At 40.4% G+C, this 20,842-nt stretch overlaps 1 protein-coding gene across 3 annotated transcripts in view; it reads left to right on the top strand.

Annotated features, from left to right (window-relative positions):
- Positions 1-1,269: 1,269 nt before the first annotated feature.
- The window catches only part of DAB2 (DAB adaptor protein 2), a 53,538-nt gene continuing 33,965 nt past the window's right edge, over positions 1,270-20,842 (top strand). For all 3 annotated transcript variants that reach the window (XM_021939327.2, XM_021939328.2, XM_021939326.2), the window contains exon 1: positions 1,270-1,826. The gene's annotated coding sequence lies outside the window, so the exon portion shown is untranslated. The remainder of the gene's footprint in view (positions 1,827-20,842) is intronic.

Raw genomic sequence — 20,842 nt, 5'->3', positions numbered from 1 at the left:
CTTTTTCCAACTACCTAGCCAATAGAGTGAAACTGGACTTCTAGATTTTAGAAACAAAGTCTTGTGTTCTACAATGTACTAGAATTAAATTTCTCTGCATAAATGTTATAAATAGAATACTGTCCTAGGACTAAAATTTGTATACTTCCTGTCATTCATACAAAGTCATTTTTTTAATAGCAAATTACCTCTGAGGAATATTGAAAACTGCCAGCGTGTCCCTCCCTGCCTCTGTACCCCTAGGTGTGTCAGGGGATGAGAAATAATAGAGTTTGGGGAGGTAGAATTCCGGGCCAGCTGTGCTGCTCTGCACCCCTCAGTCTCCCCGAACACCGGTTGTTTCAAGCCTGACCTACTTGAGAGCAGACATTGCCACTCACATTGAGCTACCCCAAATTACACAGTGGCTTCGCAGTCGAGGCTAGGCATGGACCACAAAATATATCCTTGGTGTCCCACGAGCCCTATTTGAACCCTCAGTTTCCAGAGGTAAAATGCAAATCCACTGTGTTGCTTACTTGATAAAATCAATAACCCCCTCCCATCTGAGATACAATTTAGCATTTTAGCATTTTCACATTTACTACCTGCTGCCTCTGACTTTAAACAATTAATTTCTTTTTTAAAGGGAAAAGAGACACGTCTTTCACAAGAGTAATTTCAGAATTCTCCAAAAAGCAGCAGAGCTTCTGTGGATGTTTTACAATAGTTCTTGATTTTAAAATATGGAGAAAATGAATTCTCAGCTTGTTTACACTCATTAAGATTAGCTGCGGAGTACCTTCTACTGCTCAGCACTCTACCTTAACATTTTAAAATATTTTATTTCTTGCAGTTCATGTTTTTCCTAGAGGTACAGGAAGTGTTATGGAAATTCATGCAGATAAAGTCATTTGTGTGTCTACGTATGGGTGTATATACACTGTAAGAGAAGCCTATATAGAATCTCTGATTGTATCACAATTATAACTTATTTAATAGGCTACATAGTCGTGAACATATTTTGCTCCTACCGATTTCATAGAGAGAATGTTATTTTTATATCCACATATACATGATTATATTTCATATGTAAATACAGTATGTTTTACATATGCACACATAGATTTCCCACTAATTTAAGAGCATTTGCATCTGCAGTAAGGGAGACGCTAATTTCTTCTAAGGGGGGAAAATCCAGTCGCTCGATCAACTTTAGAAACTGCAGATCTGCGCAGGATCCGTTGTCCCTTGTCAGGAAAGTCAGGAGTAAAGGCAGCCCTTTGTTCAAAGGGCCCCAACGGGTTGGTTAGGATGACTCCGTGTGCCACATCACTCTCAGTGGCAATCCAGGGAGCGGATCTGTGAAACGAAGCTCGGTGGATCCCACCCCTTTCCTCCAGAGCTTCCCTTTCCTGTCCTTATTTGCACCCGCCCCCCGCCCGCGTCGGTCTGGGACTTTTGACTTCGTCCCGAACACATTTCCCCTCCCGCCGCTGGGTCCCTGCGATCGCCCCCAGCTGGTGGGGCTCGCGGAACCCAGGGGAGCCGGGTCCTCTGTGCCGCTGCAGCGCGAGTTAATAAACAGTTAAGTTTGAAAGACTCTGCAGACACGTTGAGGGGGAGTTACCAAGCCCAGGCAGCAAAAACATCCTGGCACATTCCTGGGGAGTCCTCAGCTGCCAGCATCTGATTAGAACCATATCTCTCGCCGGGAGTGGCCGCGCGGCTCCGGAGCTCCCGGCCGGCGGCTATTTAAGCGAGGCCCGCCGCATCCGCTGCGCTGCAGCCTGGAGGCTCCGGGCGCGGGGAAGTCATGCTCGTTTCGCGGAGGCAATAGCTAGCCGGTGAGTAGCTTCGAAACCCTTCTTCCCTCTGGCTCCATTTTTTTTTTTTTTTTTTTTTTAAAGATCTCCTTCTCTCCTTTGCTCCCCCTCTCTCGTCCCCCGCTACCCGTCTTTGGGTACAGACCTTGGGCTGTGGGGAATCTTAGAAATGAGACCGTGTGCTCGGGGAAACCAGCAGTTTTGTGGCCTGACATCTGAGGAATGCTTCCACGGAATGTATTTACCTTTTGAATCCGACTCCAGATGTCCAGCTTGTGACATTTAACAAACGCCTCCTTTTGTGTCGTGTGTGTGTGTGTGTGTGTGTGTGTGTGTGTGTGTGTGTGTGAAAGGTCTGCTGGCAGCCCTCCTAGGACACTGAGGTGGCTGCTGACCGCCTAATTAACTCCTCGAAGGGTGTTTATTTTTGCTGTGTGACAAAGGCTGGGGACCCGGCTTGTGCCCACAAGAAGCTTTTTCCTGGTGACTGACAACATATGGCATTAAAATGTGAACTTTGTCTTACACCGGCATTCCCAAGGAAGTATCTACCCCAGGGACTTAAGAAACTTGTTTTATATCCCCCGGAGCAGGGAGCAGGGTTTATATGCCGCTTGTCTGCCTGTTGTAAGCCGGTTAAAAAGATTAAGTAAGAATTCTAAAACGGGGCGGGGGGGGGGGGAAATGAATGGGTTAAAACCATGGAGCCTCAGTCAACATAGCGGTTTTCATAGCATAGAGCTGACTCTGTTATTTGTTTCTGCCGTCTTTCCCTCTTGACTTAATTCTGAGCCTGGAATTCAGGTCCGCAGTCAGTTTCAGCAGGGGAGCTGTTTGAGTCCAAAGGGAAATTTAACTGGATTAAAAACACTTAAGGAATCTGGATGTTATCTCCACCCCAGCCACCCCCCCACCTTTTCCCCTTTCTTTTTAGTTTTTGTTTGGAAGGAAGAGAGCCACTCTGTAAACTGAGAAGAGCAGAAACAAGCTTCCAGACACATGGAAAGACTTAAAAATTATGGAGGGGCGACTTCACGAATAGTAAATGTTGCTATTGCTCTATAAAGCGACTTAATGAAAAAATTTCTGGCCTTAGTCAGGCAAAGCAGGGGCATAGGGGAAAAGGAGGTAAGATATAACGAATGCAAACAGAAGTAATGGGAGTGGAAAGAAGGCAGTTACAAAAAAATGCCTTTGAGATGTCTGATAAGCCTCTTGGAATGGCTTTGATGTGATGTATACTTGATTGTCCTTACAATCTTGAGGTTGGCTTCTCACACAAATGCACGTACTGGCTGTTGGGGAGGGAAGAAGTAGCTGGGGAGGAGGGAGCTTGCAGCTACCAAATGGATTGTCACCATGCTTCTTACCCCAGCAGCCAGACTTTGGGAGGCTGCTGTTCTCTGGGCCAGGTGCCCCGCCCACTCCAGGTTCTGTGTCTCCCCTCTCGGAAGGGAGATGGCCCTCAGTGACACTGTAAGAAAGTTTATTGCCTTGAGAATTCAGGAGTATTCAAGGCTTGAGCCCTTTGACATCTTTAGAAAAGGACCTTTCTGGTGGAGTGCTGGACATGTGGAAATAATGCCACACTTAAGACAACAAGGAGAGTACAATGGGAAAGTCTTCTAGAGAAAGCACGAAGAAGACCTGGCGGTCTTTGCCAATGTGTGTTTCTGGGACAGACCACTTTTTCCAAATCCTTAATCAGTTTCCTCCTAAGGCCAACTGAATTCTTTTTGCTGTTGCTGGTGAATAACTTCCCGCTTCTTTTCCCACTCCCAGCTCGATGGATCCCTTCTTATCCAAATGACTGACCTAGAAACCAGTTCTTTTTCAGCTGTACCCTCCTATACTTTACCCTATAACCAGAATAAGTAGATGGTAGAGGAATGTCTTCCAGCTTTGAGCCCATACACACATGTATTTGCCATTCTGGGGATCTTTGATCTTGATGGTTGATCTTTACCTGAGGATGTAAGTGAGGGAAGAGAGCACTTGTTAAAAACGTTGTCTAATTTGTGAAGGGCAAAAATCCAGAGTTGGCATTTCTACTGAAGACTTTTATAGTTTTAGATTAAACTGAAAGTCCAAATTCCTGTGTATTAGGCCTGTTTGTTGTCTTTCTCCAAAGGTTGAATGGATTTCAGTCGCCTTGTTTGGGTTGAAGGGCACTGCTTTTAAGGCACTTGTTGGCATGAAGGTAGAACAGGGACCTCTAGCAGCTGCTGACCAGCTGTTTGAGAATGATATTTACTGGCCTGCTCAACCAGTCCTCGATTACCTGAAGGTTAAAGGAGCAAGAAGATATCTTCCTTGCTGAGTGCTCCTGGCCAAGCAGGAAGCTTTGCTGTGACATGAGCTCTTATGCTGCTTCATTTCTAACTCTACCTTCATATGTCCGTAAACCTAAGTTGGCTACCGCTCATATTTTACCTGGATAATTTTGAAGGCTCTGCGTGTTTCTCTTCCTCATTCCCTTAGCCTGAGGATTTAATTATTGTTCTTCTTAAAGACAAAGACAGAGCCAAGACGTTGAAATGCTTGGGAAAGCTGCTGAGAGTTAGCCCTCCTGGGGTTTGAAGTTGTCCTAATGCTCATCAGAACATACCTCCCCAGCTGGACAGACTCGAAAGCTTACTGGCCAGGAAGGTTTAGGTAACTAACCAGACACATAAGGTTTTTTACCCTTTAGATAGAACCAGAATGGGAACCAGATTAGCAATATGAAACACCTGAGTAACAGGATGTGGTATTTTAAAATTCTCCCTGGCACTGCTATGTAATGCTAAAGTTGAAGCTGTGCCGCTGAATTGCACAAAGGTTGGCCAAAATCATATTTAGATGAAACAGATTTTTGTTTTGTTTTGTTTTGTTTGAGACAGAGTCTGCCTCTGTTGCCCACGCTGGAGTACAGTGGCGTGATCTTGGCCCACTGCAGCCTCTCCCTCCTGGGTTCAAGAGATTCTCTGACCTCAGCCCCCTGAGTAATTGGGATTAGAGGTACCCGCCACCATGCCTGGCTAATTTGTTTTTTTCTTTTTCTTTTTTTTTTTTTTTTGTAGTAGAGACGGGATTTCACCATGTTGGCCAGGCTGGTCTCGAACTCCTGACCTCAAGTGATCCACCCATCTCAGCCTCCCAAAGTGCTGGAATTACAGGCATAAGCCACCAAATCCAGCCAGATGAATCAGATTTAACATCAGATATGTGTCTTTAAAGGAGACATGATGTCAACATATCCTGACTGGATTAACTGGTGGAAATCAGAAGGAAAGCAGACTCCTCGGTCTTTACTTAAAGACAAAAAACAAGCAGATTCCTGATTAAGGGAACAAATGATGGCTGGTATGGACACAGAGGGCTAACATTCAACACTAGCTGCCTCCGGCAGGGCACAAGTGGATAGTAGTTGAGAACTACCTTCTGAAGTATCATTGCCTGGGTTCAAATCCTAGCTACAGAGTTGCAGGTTACATGGCTCTGGGCACATTCCATAACCTCTCTGTACTTCAGCTTGCTTCTCTGGGGAGAATAATAGTACCCCAGGACTGCTGGGAACACAGTTCATCTAATATACTTGGAATACTTTTTTCCATCTGATTTTGAAGGTTTTGTTTGTTTGTTATTGCTCCCCACTGAACAACTGAATTAAGTGTCTTTTTGAAAACTGAAAGCAAATGGAAAATGTCTTCATGAAAATTAAATACCCCTCACTTACCTGAAGAAGGTTAATTATTCAAGCACTTGATTTTCATAAAGCCAGTGTGTTTGCTTGTGCTCACACTAGAACAGACAGGGAGTTACTCTCTGTTCTCGTCCTGGAAGCCTGCACTTTGGTTTGGTCAGGCTGACCTCGCTGGTCTCAGTTAAGTCCTCCCCATACCCTCGCAGACTCCCGACAGAGAAGGAGCAATCCTTCCCCCTGAAGTCAGCATTATCACAGAAGGAAGTGGGAAGGGAGGGACCACCCGGACTAAACTGAATGACTAGGCTAGAAATAAAAATTCTTCCGAGTGTGTGCAGGCCCCATACTATCCTTGCCCACATAGCTGGGCAGGTTGCCATGGTTACTCCCCTTCTCGCATCCTTCTACCCTGGAAGGATGCCTGCCTCTCTAGGGTAAGTAGAATCTGAACAAATTGCTTCCTGGTCTAAAAATGGAAGTTACTAAGTGAAGTAGAATCTCCTCTCTACTTATGTGACCCCCTCCAAACTTATTTTAATCCCAATACTTGATTTTCTAACCTTCCTAATTCTTGCATCATCTAGATAGCAAAATGTAAAAGCTTATGAAATTTCTGGAACCTAAAAGTTACTACCGCAATACAGAAGCAGCCTGGCAAGTTTTCCTTACTACATTTGTACTAGCTAGCTAGGGGCAAGTGATTTTTAACTAAGTTCAACAGGTAAAAATTCTAAGTGAATGGGGCAGGCTGAGTGAGTGTTAAGTTAAAGGTAAACAGAATGTATGAGGCCTGTCACTTAGATTTTCAGGTAACCATAGAGTAAAGAGAGCAGGTAAATAGGAAGCAACAATCCTAGAATGCTGGATTTGAAGCATTGTTCAACCTAGAAGAAATTTGGGTGAGGGAAATATGGTTTAATGTTGTCTCTTGGTAAAAAACTACCCTATTTCTATCTAGCAGTATGACGCAAAATGTTACTCCCAAAAAGACTTTGATGTTTATGTGAAAAATGAGCTGCCATACTACAAGTTTGCATTTGACAAATTAATTCAGTCTTTCAAAATTGGACATTTAGCTTGATGTGTATTTCACAGCTTGAGAGAACTCATCTAAGACAATAGTTCTCAGAGTTGATTCCCAAACCAGCAGCATCAACATCAGCTGGGGACCTGTCAGAACTGCAAACTCTCAGTCCCCACCCCAGGTCTCCTGAACTAAATTCTGGCAGCAGGGCCCATCCAGCTGTATCTAAACTAGCTCTCCACCACGTGATCTAAGAGTAACTTTCATAATTCAGTGGTTTTAGGATTCAGTTGTTCAGTGGAAATCATAACAAAGTATTTGAATTCCTTCAGTCATGGAGACAATAAAGAAAAAGCATTTAAACACAGTGCAGTTTAACTGAACCTTAGGATGCAGAAAGATTAAAAAGCATGGGCTTTGGACATTCTTCCCATATACGAAGTATGGCTTTCTTGATCCTAGGAAATCCAGTATACTTTTGGTTTGATATTATCACCTCACTTCCAAATCCTTTCCCCTCTGCTGGGGTTTTTAGAGTATAATTAATCTCCATTTATTAGGAGACTGTCCCAGTTACCTCTTTTAAAAAAGATTCCAGTAAACTAGATCATTACCCTTGAACCAGATGGTTTTCTCTAACCTATAAAACTCTGTATTTGGTTTTTATGCCATGTCTAGAAGTGCAGATGAAGGCCTCTCCATAAATGAAGCTACTTCATTTAGTGTTTGTAAAGTTTAATGGCTAATGAAGCACTGCTCCTTTCTCCCATTCGACTTTCACTTTAAGTAACCTAAAATAGAAAAGATATCTCTATTTCTTGGCTCCAATATGATGAGTATCTTGCCCAAGGTGTTATCAGTAAGTGGTAGAGCCAGGATTCAATTATGAATCTTTATGATTTGCATCTTGGCGTTTATCTGAGTGCTTAGCAATTACCTACTATGTGAAGTCTGACGCTAGGTTAGCAATGGAAAAACTCGCAGTGAGCAGAAATCAAAACAAAAGTCTTCCTCATGTGTGACAAAGGACAGGATAGAGAGTTAAACAGACTTGCATGGGAATGGCAGTGCTGCCATTTCTTGGGCATGCTATTCAATGTCTCTGGCCCTTAGTTGTGTCACTTACCTTGCAAAAACAATCCTAAGAATGCCTGATGTTAAACAGAGATCACATCTCAAACTGAAAAATACAAGGGTGTAATGTACAAGTATATAATTGGAACTCTGGTTTTGAAAAGCCAACACGGATTCATGGTTAAGAGCTTGGGTTCTAAGCTGCAAATGACTGTGCCCACAGCCTTGCTTTGCCATATAAGACAAGCTACATAAGGCCTGAGCTTCATTTCTCCATAAGAAAATGAGTTGCCTCGATTTTAAAATTAAAAACTCCTCAGAACTCCTGCAGTTGCTTCTGAAATGTACCTGTCCTAGAAATACAATTCTCAACGCAATAACTAAGCTGATATTTTTTAAATGGTCTTGTTCTCATTGTTTTTGAGTATCAGGCAAGCTAAATTCTAGAGATCCACACATTCAGGCTGAGAATTAGAAGACTGTCTTTCCTATATATCTTTAAACTATTAAATGTGAATAATCAAGGAGGAGAATGCGGCAATGCTTCATACATCAGTAGAGGCGCACAGATGTTAACTTTAAGGTACCACTTAAACCTCATCTGAGCAGAGCAGTTAAGTCCTGTTAAGGTCTATAGTTAATCCATACCCAAAGAACTGGAAAGCGAATAACTTCATCCCTAATTGTGTCCATATTGAAGACAGCTGCCCTCTCTGTTCTGAACATTGCATCCAAATGATCTCACTTATTTTTTTATATTTTAAGTGTCCTATTAGGGAGCCAAGACCTGGTCTAGTCTTCTGTAATATGTAATTCAGATGCTAAAGTGCTTTTTGTTACCATTTAGTGCAACAGAAATAAACCAAGTGTGTTTGAACATATGTCAGAGGGCTGGCATAATCATATGAAGAATGCTCAACCAGTTTGGCTTTGGGACAAAATGTGAATCTACTAGGGAAACATACAATTGCCCTCTGAGTCAGAAGATCAGAAGTTGCAGTGGCTACACACAGTAGGTGCTCAAATATCCATCCTTTAAAGGGAAGTGTCAGCTGTGCTTTAATTATATCAGCATTGGGTTTTGTTGTTATTGCTGTTACTTGATTTTGTTTTGTGTTGCTTCCTGCCCCCTTTACCTCTAAAATTAAATGACTTAAATGCAATTCATTTTTGAAGTAGAAAACAAGTATGTGCTGATAGAACAGGCTTTTCCATCAATAGTTGGTTGCTAGTAAGGAGGGTTAATACTGATTTCTGCCTGGGCTAAGGTTCAACTACAGCTGAGGCTTTTCAGAAAGCATACATGTACTAGAATTGAAATGATAGATAGTTATATTTCATGTCCACGCTGTCTTCTAAAGGATAGCTTGATGCAGAGATGCTTGCTTAACTGCCTGAAAACTTCTTTTTTGTGATTTCTGGTTTGTCTAACTGGTCTAAAGTCCCCAATGACTAAAAGTTGATAGTAATTGAAAGTTGGATGCAAATATTTACTTTAAGGGGACACATAGATGATGAGAGCTGCCTATAAGATAGTTAGAGAAAATAGTAACTACTCAACTAACATACGATTTTATTATAATTAAGTGGTACAGAGTGTTGTGTGGGTCCAGAGGGAGAAAAAGGCCATTGGTGTGTTAATGGATTTGGCTTTTAAAGGAACAGTGGAAGTCAAATAAGCAAAGGTAAGAAGAGAAAATGCATTTTAGGCAGCAGCACATATGCAAATCATGTAGTTGGATGAACTTAGGGTATGCCTAAAGAACTCTGACTGGCCAGTTTGGCCAAGAGACAGTACAGGTGGCATAGGGCTGAGAAATGTTTGAGTTTGAAAAGTAGGGATGAATTGTACTGAGCCATGGATGTCAGGATAAGAATTTTGATCTTTTAAAATTATTGTTATTATACTTTAGGTTCTGGGGTACGTGTGCAGAATGTGCAGTTTTGTTACATAGGTATACATGTGCCATGGTGGTTTGCTGCACCCATCAACCCGTCACGTACATTAGGTATTTCTTCTAATGCCATCCCTCCCCTAGCCCCCTAACCCCTGACAGGCGTGGGTGTGTGATGTTCCCCTCCCTGTGTTCATGTGTTCTCATTGTTCAACTCCCGCTTATGAGTGAGAACATGCGGTGTTTGCCAAGCAGATCTTGTCATTAAAGCAGGAAAACCAAATGCTGATTAGGATCACTTAACCTGACTCTATTGGCAGAATGCGTTTGAGTGGAGATTGCTTAGTGGTTGAAGAAAAGCCTATATTTCTTTAAACATCATCAAAGTAGAGAAAAGGGTTGCCTAACCTAAGATTAAGGTGCAAAGAGAAATATTCATTACCCCTAATGTTTTAAGTGCACTGCTCATTAAAAGACTGCGTCGAGCCTGGAAGAGTAGGGCAAATAATTTTCGGATCCCAAAAGCTTTATTGAATTGAGGGAAGAGCTCTACATGAATCAGAGGGCAATGATAGGTCATGGCAAACGTGGGGAAATGGCTGGTGGGAGGCTGGTGAAGACGTCCCTGAGACCACACATCTTGAGTGGCCTTGGAATGAAGGTTTTCATGAAATTCCGGAAGGTGAAGGCAGTACATATTACAGGCTAGCAGGCCTCATAAGAAAGTCCGGTGTGTCTGTGTGTCTGTTCAGGGGAAACGGAAGACAACGGCCTTTTCAGAGAGCAGGTGGCCATGTATATGTATAGTCTGCAGCCTGATTAGAAGGGCTTTCAATCTCAACTTGAATGTGAATGGAGGAATTGAACACTGATACCTAATTAATACAAAATCAGGAAAGCTAGGAGGCCAGTAAATACTCCTACAAAAATTTAGCCATAAAGGGAGATCAGTTACAACCAGAGTCTCTTACACACCTTAGACTCTCACTGAAGCCCTTTGGAGAAAATGGAAGAAAGAGCTCATCCCATAAGGAGTTGTTTGTTTTTTTGTTTGTTTTTCACTTTAAGTGTTTTAAATATATTAAGGAGTACCTATGCCATGTATGTAGAAAAGATCAATGAACACCGTAATATAAGTCTGCTAATCATGAGGAACATGTATGATACAACGTGGCATAGCTTTTTAGGGAGGAGGAACTCAGGGCGGCGGTGAGGCAATGTTGGGAAGAAATGCTGGAACTCAGTAAAAAAAAAAAAAATATGATGGAGAGGGAGGAGAGGTATGAAAATAAAGGGTAATTATGAAAAGTAGAGTTTCAGAGGTTTGACGCATTCATTAAACATGAACAGTTTAGGATAAAATCTTAGCTTCATTGTAAGCTGCAGACAGTACTGTTGTGGATCTTTTAGGTATATCTGCACACAACGTACATTCTGTAATGTTGTTCCCACTTAGTGTATAGTGATGCAGATGTTCCATTTTCTGCACAAGAGCTGTTTCCTAGAAATGGTGGGCACAACCATGTTCTATATTAGGATCTGGACTCTTACACTTCATGCAGCTAACATTTGTGGAGGGCTCACTACTTGTAGTGATCATGAAGTCCATTTCCTTGAAGACTGACATTGACCAAGTGCTACCTGGTAGCCCCTTGATAATGCTCTTGTGACTTGGTAGTGCTCTTTAAATAACCAAAGCCAGCTGTAGGGACCATTGGTTACATTTTCATAAGATTGTTTCACTGAAATCTGAGATTCGATATTTGGCCTGATCTGAAAGTGACATTCTTGTATTCTTAGAAAATCTGGTAATTAAAAGTGCCACAGAACATGTCTGGTTCTAGAATACAGAAGTTCCCTGAATTGCTTGTACTTCTTAAGTGATTGCCAGATTGAACGCCAAATGAGCGTAGTGTTTCCTTCTGGTGTTTATGAAGACAGTGTTGATTTAGAACTTTGGATTTTATGACAACACTGAAGGAAACATCACTGATATTCTTCAATACCCTCAGGTGTAACAGAATTGCTCCCTTCTGGTACTGCCATACAGATGCTCCTTTAGATTGTAATGTGGTTATAGGAGACTCACCAATATTAAATGTAACGATCCCCTCAATTCGTGTCATAATTTAAAAAAATTGTTGAGGAGGGTTATTAACCTTTCAGACAACATTTGCATCTTTCCATAATTGATATCAATACAGCAATTTATATATAATTCCTTTAAGTAATACTACTTTTTCTTCCTGTTATGAAGTATTAATAGCAATGAAGCTTTCTACCCTAATCAGAAACAATTCCTCCAAAACACATAGCATCAGTTATAACTGTGACCTGCTTGTTCTTTCTCCCCACCTATCCTGTAAGCCCCTTGAGAGTAGAGACCATGTCTATTTTGTCACTGTATACATAGGATAATGCAGTGCTTGGCACACAGTAGGTGTTTAATAAACAATAACCAGATGGCCAGGTGAGTGAGTAACTCAAGCCACTTTCATTTACAACATCAATTGCAATTTATTATAGAGTGAGCAAAATGGAAAACTTTAGCTTGTCTTATCATCTGTTGGTATAAGTAAAACAGTTCTGAGCTCCCCCCCACCTTTTTTTTAACTTTAAGGTTATTTATAATGAGCAATATCCATATGTTCTTCTAGTTTATATCTGCTCAGGGCCTAAGGAAGGCAGACAGGCTGTTACTGAAATTCTCCAGATGGTGTGGTCTTTCCAAGTTGCTAGTTTAACTTCTACCAATGGAGTATTCATTGTTGCTCATATATCTGTCTGACCTGATGGATGTAATCACCTGGCTAATAAGAATTGTGGTGAATAGATTTCAGCCTGATATTTCATCCACAAACAACTTCTTATTCTCCTTCTGTTGCTCCTTTTAAAAGTGTCCACCAAATTGTTTATAAAATTACTAATAAAATTTGAGAAAATAGATGAGACCTTTGGCTTAGCACTGGATAATTAAGGCTATTGTTTTGACTTAACACAATTTCCGCCCAAATCAAAGAAACTTGTTTTGTTATGTTTTTTATTTCCCTGTGCAGCTGTATTGTGAATTAAGATATCCATTAGGCTCTTTAAAATGCTAAAATTAGGTCACAAACTCATTATTGTCTGCACAGACCCCAGCATTTCCAAGAACTCCAGGCTGGAAACCAACTATAGGCCATCCACTGACCAACTTTCAAAATCCTAGCATAAGAGTTTTTTGACTTCTACTTATCACTTGACTGAAAACTTACTGTTGAATTTTTAATATGTCAGGAGCCTTCACCAACGACTCTGGTTAGGTATCATTTAATGATGCCTAAGATGAAAGTGTTGACAGCTGACTATGGGCAGCGTTCTATGTGATTTCAGATATGCTCATGTTCTCTGTGTGGTCTCCCTTCACTTTTGAGTTTAATTGAGAGTGACTGAACGCTAGAACATCTTCATGATTCTGTCTTTAGCCCAAGTTAGACTATAGACTTATGCTTACATTTTTTTTTTTTTTTTTTTGAGACGGAGTCTCGCTCTGTCACCCGGGCTGGAGTGCAGTGGCTGGATCTCAGCTCACTGCAAGTTCCGCCTCCCGGGTTCACGCCATTCTCCTGCCTCAGCCTCCCGAGTAGCTGGGACTACAGGCGCCCGCCACATCGCCCGGCTAGTTTTTTGAATTTTTTTTAGTAGAGACGGGGTTTCACCGTGTTAGCTAGGATGGTCTCGATCTCCTGACCTCGTGATCCGCCCGTCTCGGCCTCCCAAAGTGCTGGGATTACAGGCTTGAGCCACCGCGCCCGGCCATGCTTACATTTTAAACTTTGCTGTCTACCAAATTAGTGCATCTTTAAGGAATTTAATTTTTAAAATACAGAAAAGCACGTCACCCCAATGTCACTTACTCTAAATGTATAAGAAACAGAAATCTGTCTTTTTCCTTCCTACTACCCTTCTTAACGAGCATTTTCTTGGCACTGGTCTTTCCAGATTTTCAACACTTTTATGGAAAAACAAATATACATTGGGAAAATATCATATTAATATATTCTGCTTCAAACAAGAGACTATAAATACATGACTATCTTAGTTAATAGCTGCCATTTACAAAAGATGCTCTTTTTTTGTTTTTAAGGAGCTCACATTTCAAAATCTCATTTCACTTAATATACATTTCTATAAAGCAGACATTAGGGGAGCCCTTTTGTATGATGAAATCATCTTAGAATGTAGGGTGTAAGACATAATGGCCTTTGACTTTTTAAAAAGCCACCTTTAAGACATTATGTTTATTTGAAGTTTGAGGGTCACTAAGCATCAGAGCTTGGCAAGATGGGATAACCTTGAATCTAATGTTTGAGATTGTTAGTCCTTAACCTTTCAATTAAAAGCCTTTGTTTCCAGAAGATTAGCCAAATATTTGAAAGAAACCGGCAATGTTGAATCACTCCAAAGGGCAAGTCCATGCAACGGTCATACTGCAGAGCTCTCTGACTCTTTGATGCTGTGTCCCTGTACTCGGATTTGTCACCACCCCAACCTCCACACCATCACTCAAAACCTGAAAGTCCTCCCAGTCCCATCCAGACAAAACAGAGTGCTACCGCCCACCCTGATCCAGCTTGACCTACCTTTTCACCTTTCCCCTGGTACAATCCACAGGCCCTATACTATAGCCAAGCAGACATGAATATCTTTTACTCATTGCTATTAGTTCGTCTTTCCCGAAAGTTCGTCTTTCCCGAAAGTGCACGTTGCCCCAGTCTTTGAAGAACTAACTTAATTATCTCTTTTGTTGTAAAGCAAAGACATTAAAGCACATGTATCAGGCTGGTGTGACTTGCAGATTGTTGCTCCACTCCTGCGCTTCAGCCTCCTCTCCTGTCAAATAGGGATGGTAATGTCCAGGATTAAATGAGAATGCCTTAGCATCACATCTGGTATATAATAAACATTCAGTAAATTTAACTTTTAAAAATCTAATATTCTGTGTGTGTGTGTGTTTTGTTTTTTTTTTTTTTTTTTTTTTGAGACGGAGTCTCGCTCTGTCGCCCAGGCTGGAGTGCAGTGGCCGGATCTCAACTCACTGCGAGCTCCGCCTCCCGGGTTCACGCCACTCTCCTGCCTCAGCCTCCCGAGTAGCTGGGACTACAGGCGCCCGCCACCTCACCCGGCTAGTTTTTTGTATTTTTTAGTAGAGACGGGGTTTCACCGTGTTAGCCAGGATGGTCTCGATCTCCTGACCTCGCGATCCACCCGTTTCGGCCTCCCAAAGTGCTGGGATTACAGGCTTGAGCCACCGCACCCGGCCCATATTCTGTGTTTCTAAGGAACATGTCCAGGACATTCTCAGTCCTGGATTCCCAAATCTACTTTCCTCTACTCTCCTTTTTCCGCAGAGCATTTTTGATCTTCTGAAAGTCTATACTCCACTTATGTTTTGCTCCCTGTTAGATAGTAAACCCTATAAGGGAACAGATCTTTATTTTGCTCATTGGTATATCCTAAGCTCTAGAAGAATGCCTGGCACTTAGTAGGGATGCAGTTTTGATTACATGAATTAACTTGCTGGTAAAGATCACTGGAATTCAGGGGTAAACTTGGTTTCCAGTCTAAATTGTAATGGCTTTGAGTTGGGATCAATCACCAGACCCCCATGTGCTCTAAACAACAACAAGAAAAAAGACTGTCAGTGTCTGCAGGCTTTTTTAGTTTTGTCATAATCATGGCTTCACAGCAAAATCTAGGGTAGCTAGTGGCCTACCATTTGCGTCATCTCTCTGGCCATGCACAATATAAGGGAAATGACATACTCTTAAGAGTCAAAAGATATTTGTTTTTTTTTCCCCTTAAGGGAATGTTTTGGACCCAGGTGCAAATATAAAATAGCATTTAGGGTAGGAAACCGCCTCAGCTCTGACAGCGAATGACAGACTCGGAGAAGGGAACTTTATTCACATCTCACCTCTGATAATTAACTCTAAAAGCCGAACTTTGCTTATTTTAGAGGAACTATGCAAACTTGGTGATGTTGTTTCTTTCACTGTTTTACTTGGTGGAACTAATTGTTTATATGCTTCTGTAGTATGTTAATTAAGGAACACATTGCTAGTTAAAAAAAAAACACTGCAACTATAAATATTTTACTAATTTCACAGTTTGCTATACTAAAAGGTTTCTGTGGAGTGTGGAAGGGCTTGGTCATTACTTTTGGAGGATTTGTCTTAACTTGTTTGTCTGTAATATTGAGTCTTTTTAATAAAGATTGGATTAGGAACTTAATAGTGGCTTTCAAAGAAGACTTGTCTTTGCATAGGGCTATAGAGTTCAGCTAAGGAAACAAATGATCTAATTGCATTCTCTGATGCTAAAAATGCCTGCATAGGAGGACTAGAAAATAGCAGATGCTACCATCAAGTGGATCCTCTAAGACTTCAAGGACCAAATCAAGTTACTTTTATTTAATGACCATAATAAGAATCATACAGAGAGGCTACAAATGGAGCCCCTAGCTAATCACTTGTGTCCATCCCACATTTCCCTTAAGTATTAAAATGGCAATTGCTAATAGGTACAGAGTTTTGCAACAGGTCATTAGTGGTTCAGAGAAATGCTCTGGAAGAAAATAAAAGCTAATGAAACATCTTGCTTAAGTATTACATTTTTTATGAACCAAGCAAACTTCCTTTATTATGACTCATTGATGTTGACATTCCCGGGTAGACTAACCAGAAACCTTTTTTTAGTTCAATATAAATATGAATATTTCATAAAGGGCCAAGAGGTCTCTGCTGACACTCAGCTAAGTGTCATTTGATAAAGAACCGTTCCTATTAGTTCACGTCATGCTAGAACTAGAAACCAGAGTGGTACCCCCATGATTAGTTATCTTAAAGACTGGTGTGTATTCAACAGGCCTGGAGAAAGAACCTTCATCTCATCTGCTTACTCTGGGAAAGTCTCCCAGTGGTAAGTTAGATTTTTAAACCAACCTTTTGCCATAAAGTCAAACCTGCACCTTTAATGAGGTATGTGTGACACTGAGGGCGAGGCAGGTTTGTAAATGATAAATTTTAGTGAAAAGGAAAAATAATACAATTTCTAGTCAATACTCTGCAAACTAGAAAACAATATAGTTCATTTTTTTTTTAAGCAGGATAGTTAGATAGGAATCTCACCATTAACATAAACCAAACTCATTTAACACAGAAGGAGTAGAGAGTTGGCCACGACTAGATGCACTGTAAAACTATCTACAGCTGGAGATGATTCTGAATAACACATATTAAAAGATACACACACAGATCTGATCAATGAGTCTTCATAGCTTAGAAAACCAGAAAAACTAAATTGTCCTAGTATATAAATTTTTCATGTCAAATAAGTTAAGCCCTTAGGGAAGTAGCAGTGTATTTGGTGCCCTGTGATTTGACGATTTGTTTAATTAATGCATTGCCTTTTAAAATATCCCGGCAGAGTTGTTTATCAGGCCAGTAGTATAAGGTTTATAAGAAACGAACATCTTGCATGGGCTATTACTTCATATTAATATAAAGTTAAGATACTAATTACTTCAATCTTACAGATTATGTCTAGATCAAAAGTAAGAAGAATACGATGTTGCCTTTGGGGAAGAAAACTAGATTTTTCTACGATCCTCAAAATTTGTTAATACCAAAATGGTTAATACCATCTCAAGAGCTTATCTTAAAAAATGTAAATGGAGTAGTCGAGACTTGAGCCTTTGAAACTGTTGCCTAATGACATAACCAGGTAGCTTTTCCAGGATATCTTATTTTTATGCAACTCATACAAAGCTTATTTTTTCCCCATCCCTAGCCCTGAATTAATTAGAGATGACTAAAAGAGATGACTAAAGAAAACAATCCAGTGGAGTATACACATTAGAAAATCTTCAAAGTCCCTCTATAAATCCTAGAATAAACTTTCTGAAATCTGTACAGATTAAGGTGAAACTTGAGATCTGTCCTTGTGTTCTTGGAGTATTACAACCAAGAAAGAAGATGTGTGAGCTATTTAATATATATTCATTCTTAAGAAGTCTTAGTTCTCCGAAACACTATCATTCATTTTAATCTTATCTGTAGAGGTCATTTAAATGACTTGTCAAAAGTCATATGGGGAACATCACACACCGGGGCCTATCATGGGGAGGGGGGAGGGGGGAGGGATTGCATTGGGAGTTATACCTGATATAAATGACGAGTTGATGGGTGCTGACGAGTTGATGGGTGCAGCACACCAACATGGCACAAGTATACATATGTAACAAACCTGCACGTTATGCACATGTACCCTAGAACTTAAAGTATAATTAAAAAAAAAAAAAGTCATATAGAAATTGAATTCCTGAGGTCTTCTCTGGATTAGGAACAATGTTTAATGGTTGGGGTCACCAAGGAGTGGTTCTTTTCTGAAATCTCTACTAGATACAAGGTTCTTTGAATTATGCTTCCAAACTTGCTGAGTGTGCTTCCTGATCCCAAAGATAGATGTCTAGCCATGTTTGTGAAAGCATAGACCAATCAATGGTGGTTACTTACATGAAACTAACAGGTGTGATTTTAGGTATGTAAACTTGGATTTATATAAAGAAGTTATGAAACAAAACCTGTCTCACAGACTTTATAAGCAAAATTCTGATATTAAGTGGTAGGTGTTTTATTGTATTAATAATTGAACCTTTCTATGCTCATCTATTTCTGCAGTTGCTGAACTGTATACAGATATTTCAATATGTTAGAACACTGTTGTTCAAAGTAATTGCTCCAATTGTGCAACAGCTAATCTGTTTAATTCAGCAGAAACTAGAATACTGTCATTTGGAATTTTCACATCCCTCAGTTTAAAAGTGCATTTATTTATTCCCACAAAACATATTTGTTCCAATACTATTTCCCAACAGATGAGAGAATAATGACAGATGTGAACTTTAGCTCAAGAATACTTGTACATTTCTGCCAGTTTTGTTCATCTTGTACTCAATCTGCAGCAGCTTTTTAGAGTTTTTTTTTTTTTTTTTTTGAATAATCATAAGCACAATTTCAAGCAGGTAGGCTAACCATTGGGAGATCTTCTTTTGGATCTGGAATTCAACTCATGTGGTATTACTATATGATCACAAAAAGCAAGACACCAATTTGACAGATTCACCTCTCTCCCTTGTGTACAAAAACCTAAAATTACCTAGGGGTTTCTTACCCATTAACCTATCTAATTTGCCCAGTAACCAAGAAATAAGTAAATGAGGAATATATTCTTACTTGTAGAAGAGCTCTCTTGGCCTTTTAGGAAGCACAATCTAATGTTGCACATTCTAGGAAGCAAACTGCCAAGATTCTGACCTTCAGCCTGCTTGAACACTGGTATCAAGAGGAGAGATGGCTGGTTGTCAGGTTGCTGGTTCTCTGTAAACCAGAAATTTGACAAATAAATACCAAGTCACTTTTTATTTTTAAATGACTCCTTTTTCCTTCATCTAATTTGAAAGCAACCACGTCTTGTCTAAGGGAAATTAACTAAATCATGGAAGAACCATTTTTTAAATGATAATATTTTGAGCACACCAGATGACAGTAAATAGTAAGCAGTTTCAAATCAAAACAAACATAGCTATTCATAGCCACTGGGATTAGCAAGGCCACCAGTATTCCTGGAGATGAAGCCTAACTGCCATGTTGGTTGTGGATGTCTTCCCCAACTCGAATAGATCATACCAGATGTGGAAATGTGACCCAGTGGCAAGTCTCTCATGGAAGGTTAATGCCAACTCTACGGGTAGGTTGAACATCAAAACAAAGGGCATGCCACCTGGAACCTAGAGACAACATATTAGAATTAGATAAGCTAAACTGATCTTGTTTTGAGTCTGCATAACTGTAAGAAGTGTTTTCATGGTTTTGCTCTCTATACAGAAATGCAACAAAAAATAAGTTCCACTGTCCATATACAATCACTATGTACGCCCTAGTTTTCTCTGTGCAGATTTACAAGGCAGCTGGATTCTTCTTCCTTCAAACTCTTTAAACAGCGTATCCTTGAAACATGAGTTGCAGAAAGGGTACAGCAACACTCAAGCAATGGCTTTGAGGATTATATAAATGTGGGGCTTTGCCTGGAAAGGGAAACCACATTGGGATTTTATATAATTTAGCCAGGCTATTAAAGAAGAAACCAAATATCAGGCAGTATTTCTTGCACTGGTTTTTGGAAGTGGAGAAGTTTAAGATTACCTACTTGTTTTAAAGTGCCCTGGTGTGGTATGTATCATAAAATAATTGTACTAGTGTATGTGGCCCTTCATTTATAGCTTAATGCTGATAGCACAGATGCTTCTAAATAACATGCTTTTTAAAAACTCTTCTAACATCAGCATAGACTTTCAAGCTGACTACTGTCATGGCACTTGAATAGAAAGTGGGAAGTGTTTAACAATGAGGATTTATATGCATATGCATCATAGGTGATGTCACAGAGGGACGTGGATGAAGAAATGATTGTACCTTGAAGTCCACAAGTGAGGTATGCTGCACATCTATGTTGACTGAATTCAGGATGATTTCATACGGGGATGAGAATGCACAACTTAATGTTGTATATTCTAGGAAACAAACTGCCAAGATTATTTGTATCATTCATTTTAAAACTGGCATGGTGGGCCAGGCATGGTGGCTCACACCTGTAATCCCAGCACTTTGGGAGGCTGAGGCAGGAGTTTGAGACCAGCCTGGCCAAAATGGTGAAACCCTGTCTCTACTAAAAATACAAACATTAGCACCTGTAGTCCCAGCTTCTCAGGAGGCTGAGGCAGGAAAATCGCTTGAACCTGGGAGGCGGAGGTTGCAGTGAGCTGAGATCCCGCCACTGCACTCCAGCCTGGGCTACAGAGCGAGACTCAACAAACCAACCAACCAAACAAAAAACCTAGCACAGAAATACGAAAAGAAGTTATCTTTGGTAGAAATATCTAACCTAGCTTAGAAAGGACAGACATGAAAACAGTAAAACATTTGCTGGGTTAGTTTGGGTAAGTGTATGATGAGGGAGGATTGTAGTAAAAGCTATGAATGATGTGAGTGTGTTGCCTCTGAGTCTTAACTTTTTGACTACCTTTTCCTGCCAGGATCAAGCATAATACATTGTATATTTAGGTGCCAAATTTAAAGTAAAACTCATGCATTTACTGTGTTTTGTATCAGTTCCAGAGTGCTTCCTGTCAAGTCACTGCCCCAAAGACACTGCAATAGAAAAATTCTAGAGGTTTCTATGTCAGTAGTATTTTTTTTTAACATTAAAACTCTAATATTTTTCATGTAAGTTATTCGTTCTTTAGAATATTCTGTGCCCT

Source organism: Papio anubis, chromosome 5 (assembly GCF_008728515.1).
Source record: "Papio anubis isolate 15944 chromosome 5, Panubis1.0, whole genome shotgun sequence".
NCBI classification, from domain to species: Eukaryota; Metazoa; Chordata; class Mammalia; order Primates; family Cercopithecidae; genus Papio; species Papio anubis.
This window is presented reverse-complemented; position numbering and strand designations above follow the sequence as displayed.